The 7,876-nt window shown below is 42.2% G+C and overlaps 1 non-coding gene across 1 annotated transcript; it reads left to right on the top strand.

The window, feature by feature from the left end:
• The first annotated feature begins 1,062 nt into the window (after positions 1–1,062).
• trnaf-gaa (transfer RNA phenylalanine (anticodon GAA)) lies at positions 1,063–1,135 on the top strand. Its single transcript has one exon. It is a non-coding gene; the product is annotated as a tRNA-Phe (tRNA).
• Positions 1,136–7,876: the final 6,741 nt, after the last annotated feature.

Here is a 7,876-nt window from a genome sequence, read left to right on the forward strand (position 1 = left end):
GATAGATAGATACTATATAATAGATAGATATACACTATATAATAGATAGATAATGAAAGACACTATATTACATGTATATTACGATAGATAGATAGATAGATAGATAGATAGATAGATAGATAGTTGTGAAAGGCACTATATAGATAGGGAAGACCATCATTTATGTTGTCTGTTAGGCTTTTCTCTGAATTTACTATCTTACTCTTTATTTATTTATTTGGTATAGTACAATGCTTTATATTGTATACCCTGCCATTCTTTCTTAAACTCTGTGAAGTGCCTTGAGCACTGGGAAGGCGCCATATAAATAAAATGTATTTATTATTATTACAGTATTAAGACACTCTTTATACGCTGTTACCACTTGAGGGCGCCATAAAACAGCTAACGGGCTTCTCGCCGCTCTGACGTTGTTCCCTATAACTGCACCTCATTTGTTTGCGGGCGGTTGTTGACTCCGCGCTCAGGTCAGACTTTATTTTATTGACTTTACAATTCAGTTTACTTGATTAATTTACTTATTGAACACGGGGGTCAAGGGAAAGGACACCTTTTGCAGGCTGTAAATTATCAGCAGTTATAGGCCACAGAAGGTTGCCCAAACCGCCTATTTGAATTCCATTTAAATCCGTTTTGATCGATTGGGGCTACGAAACCAAAGCGTGAAAGTTTTCTATTTGAAAAGTTAGGAAAGAAAAAGTGTTAGAAACGGCGCCTTCGAAGCATACGTTTTGTTGTATTATTGGTGGTATTTTACATTTTCGAGTTTTATAAATAAATTAAATCATCAATCGTGTATTGTTAATTGACTGATTATCTTTGTGAACAGTAGAGAAAAGCCCAGCAAAATGACACCTTTTATTGGCTAGCTAAAAAGATTACAATATGCAAGCTTTCGAGGCAACTCAGGCCCCTTCTTCAGGCAAGATGTAATATTGTAATATATTATAATATTATTACAATATATATAGATGTAATATATTTGTGAACAATTAAACTCCACCACATATCCGCTTGTCATGTTTGTGTCTCTTGTGTTTGGTTTTGGTATTTAGTAAGTGTGCCGAAATAGCTCAGTTGGGAGAGCGTTAGACTGAAGATCTAAAGGTCCCTGGTTCGATCCCGGGTTTCGGCAAGTGTTTTGTCCAAACCGCTATGAAATTTAACAAAAGATCATCAAAAAGGGTCGAATGAAAAAGCAAAACTTCACATTTATCAGACGAGATGTTGAAGTAGAGAGCTCTACTTCTGCGCACGGACGGCTCGAGCTCGATCAGATTCAGACAGACAGCCGTTGTTCAGAGCTCCGCATGGACGTTTCTGGTCAAAGTCCATCACCGACTCACTCTGTTAGCTTCTCTATATGAAAACAAAACTGTAAGGATCGGTAGGAGGCGCTCGTTTTTCTCCGTCGGAGAGATTCCGTTTATTTCAACTCAGTTTATTTTTGTTTAGCGCTTTTTCCTGAGCGCAGTGACAGCTTCAAAGGGGAATATAATTTAAAAAAAATAAGAAATGGCTGATTACATAAAGACACACATAAATGAAGCCCGGCAATTTCCGGTTAAGGTCTTCAAACCCTGAAGGTTGTGACTTCAAATCCCGGTTTTAACCCTGTGGGACACCGAGCAAGTCACTTCACCTGCCTTGATAAAGAAGAAAAAGAAATGTAACCAATTGAATCTTAAATGTTAAAATGCTAAATCGTAAAATTAATAATAACAATCAGGGGGCGTGTCTGTGGGCGGGGTTGTTCTTGGCCGGGCTCTCCCAAGTTTCTCCGGCGCTTCTCTTCATTGCCTTTCTGGTTCTGTTCTGTTAATGAACACTAGATGGCAGCATCTCTAAAGAACGCAAGGTTATACTTCTTTTCATTCACTGATTGGTTTCTTTGCACTTGTACTTCAATATTCACTTTTATAATTTCCTATTTTAATTAATGCCATGCTACAAACGTATCATCCAAGACTAAACATCATGAAGGCAGGCACAAGGGGCCGTGGAGCACTGCCCTCACTAAAACGCCCTGCAAAGAGGACACACGAAAATGAACTTAAACAGGACAGGAAACCAAGTATACAAAAGAACAGGAAGATGCCTGGCTCTGGGAGAAGCCCTGCTGGGACCGATTAGAAATGTGGGATGGAATTCCGCCCTTAGGAATTCATCCCGTTTGATTTATTACCCCAGTGAAATGCAATACAGGCAGGATGTAGAAAATGTAAAAGGGATGGGAGGCGTGACCCCCTTCAGCTAGCCCGACCGTGACAGGCAGTAAGTCAAATGTGCATGAAGTGGGGAAAAAAAGAAGAAGTCAGGGACACCACAATTTAGGCGCACAACACACCACCGCCGTTTCTTTGAAACAAAACATCTGAAGCAAATCTGAACCCATCATGCAGGTCATGTCACAAGTGCGCAGAATCGGGACAGACTCGGATTCCTGTATGACGTCATTTTATGTTTTCCTCATGGAGAACCGTAAAGATTTTGCGTGTACTTTGGATTCTTTGTGAATATTTATGTGGAGATCGCGGTGGAGAAAAGACTGATGGACACCAACAACAGTTAATGGTCCTTGGAAAGAACGTTTTCTTGTGTTTAGTTCTTTGTGACAGACCCCGTCGGTCCCAGGTGATGACGTTTCCTTCCAACGTGTCACTCCAAGCTGCGATTCGTGTGTTTAAGTCCAACCTGCAGCGCTGTTCAGTGCGGCACAATTGGCTCCGCCCCCTGATGCCCACCGGCGCATTTCCTCACAGCTCTGAGTCACCATGTCGTGACTGGGAAGTCCCAAAAGCTCCAAAAGCACTTTCAGAATTGCCCTCTGGGCTAACCCCGACCCAAGAAGGGGCCAGGAAAAAAAAACTCTCTGTTATATAAAATATCTTGGGACGAGAGGAGACATTTTCAGAGAGGTAGTTTCAAGTCCCGCAAGACGAGACTTTGTGCCAAGAGATGAATTGAAAGCCTAACAGATCCAAGCGGGGGCGGAAATAAAAGACAAAAGAGTAGAAGACAAAGTAGAACGTCGTAAAGAAGTTCAAAAACGATGGCGCGACACACATGCAGAGCAGGTCAGAGGTTATGAAAGCACTAAAATTGGAAAGTCTCAAAAAAAAGATAGTAAAGATCGCATTAGCGCTAACAAACGGAAATTATTACTCGGTGAAATAACGGAACAGCGAAAAGAGATCGAATATACAGTGCATCCACAAAGTATTCCCAGCGCATCACTTTTTCCACATTTTGTTATGTTACAGCCTTATTCCAAAATGGATTAAATTCATTTTTTTCCTCAGAATTCTACACACAACACCCCATAATGACAACGTGAAAAAAGTTTACTTGAAGTTTTTGCAAATTTATTAAAAATAAAGAAACTGAGAAATCCCATGTCCATAAGTATTCACAGCCTTTGTTCAATACTTTGTCGATGCCCCTTTGGCAGCAATTCCAGCCTCAAGTCTTGTTGAATATGATGCCACAAGCTTGGCACACCTATCCTTGGCCAGTTTCGCCCATTCCTCTTTGCAGCACCTCTCAACCTCCATCAGGTTGGATGGGAAGCGTCGGTGCACAGCCATTTTAAGATCTCTCCAGAGATGTTCAATCAGATTCAAGTCTGGGCTCTGGCTGGGCCACTCAAGGACATTCACAGAGTTGTCCTGAAGCCACTCCTTTGACATCTTGGCTGTGTGCTTAGGGTCGTTGTCCTGCTGAAAGATGAACCGTCACCCCAGTCTGAGGTCAAGAGCGCTCTGGAGCAGGTTTTCATCCAGGATGTCTCTGTACATTGCTGCAGTCATCTTTCCCTTTATCCTGACTAGTCTCCCAGTTCCCCACAGCATGATGCTGCCACCACCATGCTTCACTGTAGGGATGGTATTGGCCTGGTGATGAGCGGTGCCAGGTTTTCCTCAAATGTGACGCCTGGCATTCACACCAAAGAGTTCAATCTTTGTCTCACAAGACCAGAGAATTTCCTTTCTCATGGTCTCAGAGTCCTTCAGGTGCCTTTTGGCAAACTCCAGGCAGGCTGCCATGTGCCTTTTACTAAGGAGTGGCTTCCGTCTGGCCACTCTACCATACAGGCCTGATTGGTGGATTGCTGCAGAGATGGTTGTCCTTCTGGAAGGTTCTCCTCTTTCCACAGAGGACCTCTGGAGCTCTGACAGAGTGACCATCAGGTTCTTGGTCACCTCCCTGACTAAGGCCCTTCTCCCCCGATTGCTCAGTTTAGATGGCCGGCCAGCTCTAGGAAGAGTCCTGGTGGTTTCGAACTTCTTCCACTTACGGATGATGGAGGCCACTGTGCTCATTGGGACCTTCAAAGCAGCAGAAATTTTTCTGTAACCTTCCCCAGATTTGTGCCTCGAGACAATCCTGTCTCAGAGGTCTACAAACAATTCCTTTGACTTCATACTTGGTTTGTGCTCTGACATGAACTGTCAACTGTGGGACCTTCTATAGACAGGTGTGTGCCTTTCCAAATCATGTCCAGTCAACTGAATTTACCACAGGTGGACTCCAATGAAGCTGCAGAAACATCTCAAGGATGATCAGGGGAAACAGGATGCACCTGAGCTCAATTTGGAGCTTCATGGCAAAGGCTGTGAATATTTATGGACATGGGTTTTCTCAGTTTTTTTATTTTTAATAAATTTGCAAAAATCTCAAGTAAACTTTTTTCACGTTGTCATTATGGGGTGTTGTGTGTAGAATTCTGAGGAAAAAAATGAATTTAATCCATTTTGGAATAAGGCTGTAACATAACAAAATGTGGAAAAAGTGATGTGCTGGGAATACTTTCTGGATGCACTGTATGGACATGTGATATGACAGAAGTATATAGTTATTGTTCAGCTTTAAAGTTTAAGTCGGGGACTTCTAGATCGTCTGATTCATGTTTCCATCAGGGAAAAGTGGGGTTTATTCTCAAAAAAGAGGCGTATCCGTGAGAAATAAAAGATTTGTTATTTGGTGAAAGTAAAATCCACTAACACATACAGGCAAAATATCCGAATCTGCAATCTGTTCACGTTCGCATCATTCAATGCTCAAGACGTAGATTTGCACGATTCAGGACCATAAGCTATGAGAATCTGTGGTCCCACAATAATTAAAGCTACGACAAGTTTAACGTCACTCTCAGTCTGGCAGAGTCACTTTACACAACATCTGCAGAATCAGGCCACATCTAATGGATTGATGCGGCACAACTCCTGCTCCAGGGTTTGGCCTTGTCATGTTTGGACAACTGCAACTCTCTGCTGGCAGAAGCACTGGCATGTGCCACCAAGCTGCTGCAAATGTTTCAAAATGCAGTGGCACACCTGGCGTTCAATCAGCTGAGGTGGGCACATGTTGCTCCTAGATTCGGTTCAACATCTTGATGCTTTTCTACAGAGTAGTCTATGGGTCTGCACCTACCGTATGGATACGGAGACACTTATGGGGTCCTGTGCTCCTTCTTGACCTCTCAGGTCTGTTAATGAATGAACGAGCTTCCCATTTCCATGTGAACCACTGACAGGGAGAGACCCACAATGACGGACATTGTGTTTATGACGTGTTTAATGACTCTCTTGTCTAAGTGATATTTTGTTTTTTTTTGGTTTTTGTTCTTTATTTCGCCTTATACAATTTCTTGTATTAGGAATTTGGTAGTTTTCGCATACCCCTTGGGGTCAGAGCACAGGGTCAGCCATTGTACAGCGCCCCTGGAGCAATTACAGGTTAAGGGCCTTGCTCAAGAGCCCAGCAGAGCAGTGGCCTTTTTTTTTTTTGGCAGTGACGGGGATTCGAACCGGCAACCTTTGGGATACCAGCGCAGATCCTTAGCCTCAGAGCCACCACTCCGCCCGTAAATATTAGTTGTAACCAAGAAAGTGCTACTAGCTGCCATTTTGTTCTGAGCTCTTTCAGGGGTTGGTGGCAGAATTGGCACTCCAGCCACCATAAAACAATCTCACACTGGTTCCGTTCTATCTGATCTATTGTGGTGCCGAGGTGTCACCCGTCACATGGCTGCACTCAGGTCCTGGGGCCTCATGTATAACGCCGTGCGTAGAACTCACACTATAACATGGCGTAAGCACAAAAGCGGGATTGTGCGTACGCACAGAAAAATCCAGATGCAGGAATCTGTGCGTACGCAAACTTTCACGTTCTTCCGCTACATAAATCTCGATCAGCCTGAAAAGTAACACACGTGCATGCGCCTTCTGTCCCGCCCCAACTCCTCCCAGAATTACGCCTCTTTGAATATGCAAATCAATATAAATAGCCCTTAAGCTCAGCCTTCTGTGAAAAGACAATGGGAAAGGAATGGGGGAAAATATAAAAATTTCAGTGAATACCAAGTGGAGGCAAAGAAAAAACGTACCATTTGTTGGTCTAAACAGTGGAATAAACAACAAAAGGAAGCTGATCGAGTGACAGAGTGTCGAGGAAACTCGAAAGCTCAAGTTCACAAAGTCGCACAGTGCCCGAAATAAAAAAGAAGTCACATATCAAAGTCGCTGTGAAAAGGCGAGTCGTAGCCCACCGTCTGAGTGTCATATGAAAGCTTATTAGGGTACAGAGAAAAAAAGGCACACAGTGGGGAAAAAAGCACAAAATGTCAACTTTAATCTCGAAATTTCCACTTTAATCACGTAGTTTATTTTGCCATTAAAGTAGAACATCATAAACTTCATCTTAAAATCGTTTAATTTACTAGTTTCTCAAATCCCATCGTAACTAAAGTAGCACATTAAATGCTTTGTTCTGTATTTGATCTTCTATGTGCTCTGTGTGTGTGAATCACTACCTGCTTCTTAAACGGGCTTTCTCTTTCTCCGACAGGACACATACTCCATTACATTCTTGATATTACAGCTCTCTGAATAATTAAAATACTGAGATGTATACGTGATATGATTTTCATGATGATAGGAATGAAAGCATGTTATTAAACATGGGAACACGGTGGCGCAGTGATTGTTCATATCTCACGCAAGAGGCTTGCTGCGCCATGTGCGACCTTCAATGAAATAATTTATCACAGCAGTACTGTCTCTTTCAAACGTACTAACCTCCAATTCCTGTCCTTACTTTTCTTTCTCTAAATACCCAATCACCAAACAATCAGCTCTATAATAGACGTGAAGCCATTTGTAAGCTTAGAACGCCGATTCTTCAAAACTTTTAAGGAACATTGAAATATCTTAGTAGTACGTGTTTAATTATTCTATCCATCTTTCCTTCCAGTGTCACGTCAGCACCAGCAAGAATACAATGTAAGGCAGGAACAATCCCTGAACTAGCTAGTGCTCCTACTCCATGTTTAATTATTAACAATACAGATTATTTAAATGAAGTTAAAGTTTTATCTGTATAATATAATCAACATATTTTGCTGCATTTCATCTTAAAAATGATATCGTCATCATACACACTTTATAAAGTGGCTCAGGTTGTGTAATATTATAACTGTAATGCAAGTTTACAGTGAGGTGATTGTACTTATAAGTACAAACAGTTCTACAAGGAGCACTTGATGGACTGATTGAGTGCGTTTAGAGTTCTTGGGATGAAATTTTTTCTAAACCGCGAAGTCCGTACTGGGAAGTCTCTGAAGCGTTTTGCTGAGGCTCAGGCAGCGTCTGCTTCATGCTGTAGACCGTTAATTCTCTTTCCGATCAGCTGCTGCTGTGATTCCCCACTCAGATACAGTGATATAAATACTCCGAGTGGTGCAGTGAGAGTAATATGGAAAAAGATGATCTGCTGTGGCAACCCTTAACGGGAGCAGCTGAAAGAAGAAGAAGATGCAGTGAGAGTAACAACGCTAAAGCAGTTATGGTATTTGTAATACTATGGCTATTCTCTG

The sequence above is a fragment of the Erpetoichthys calabaricus genome, chromosome 12, assembly GCF_900747795.2.
Source record: "Erpetoichthys calabaricus chromosome 12, fErpCal1.3, whole genome shotgun sequence".
NCBI lineage: Eukaryota > Metazoa > Chordata > Cladistia > Polypteriformes > Polypteridae > Erpetoichthys > Erpetoichthys calabaricus.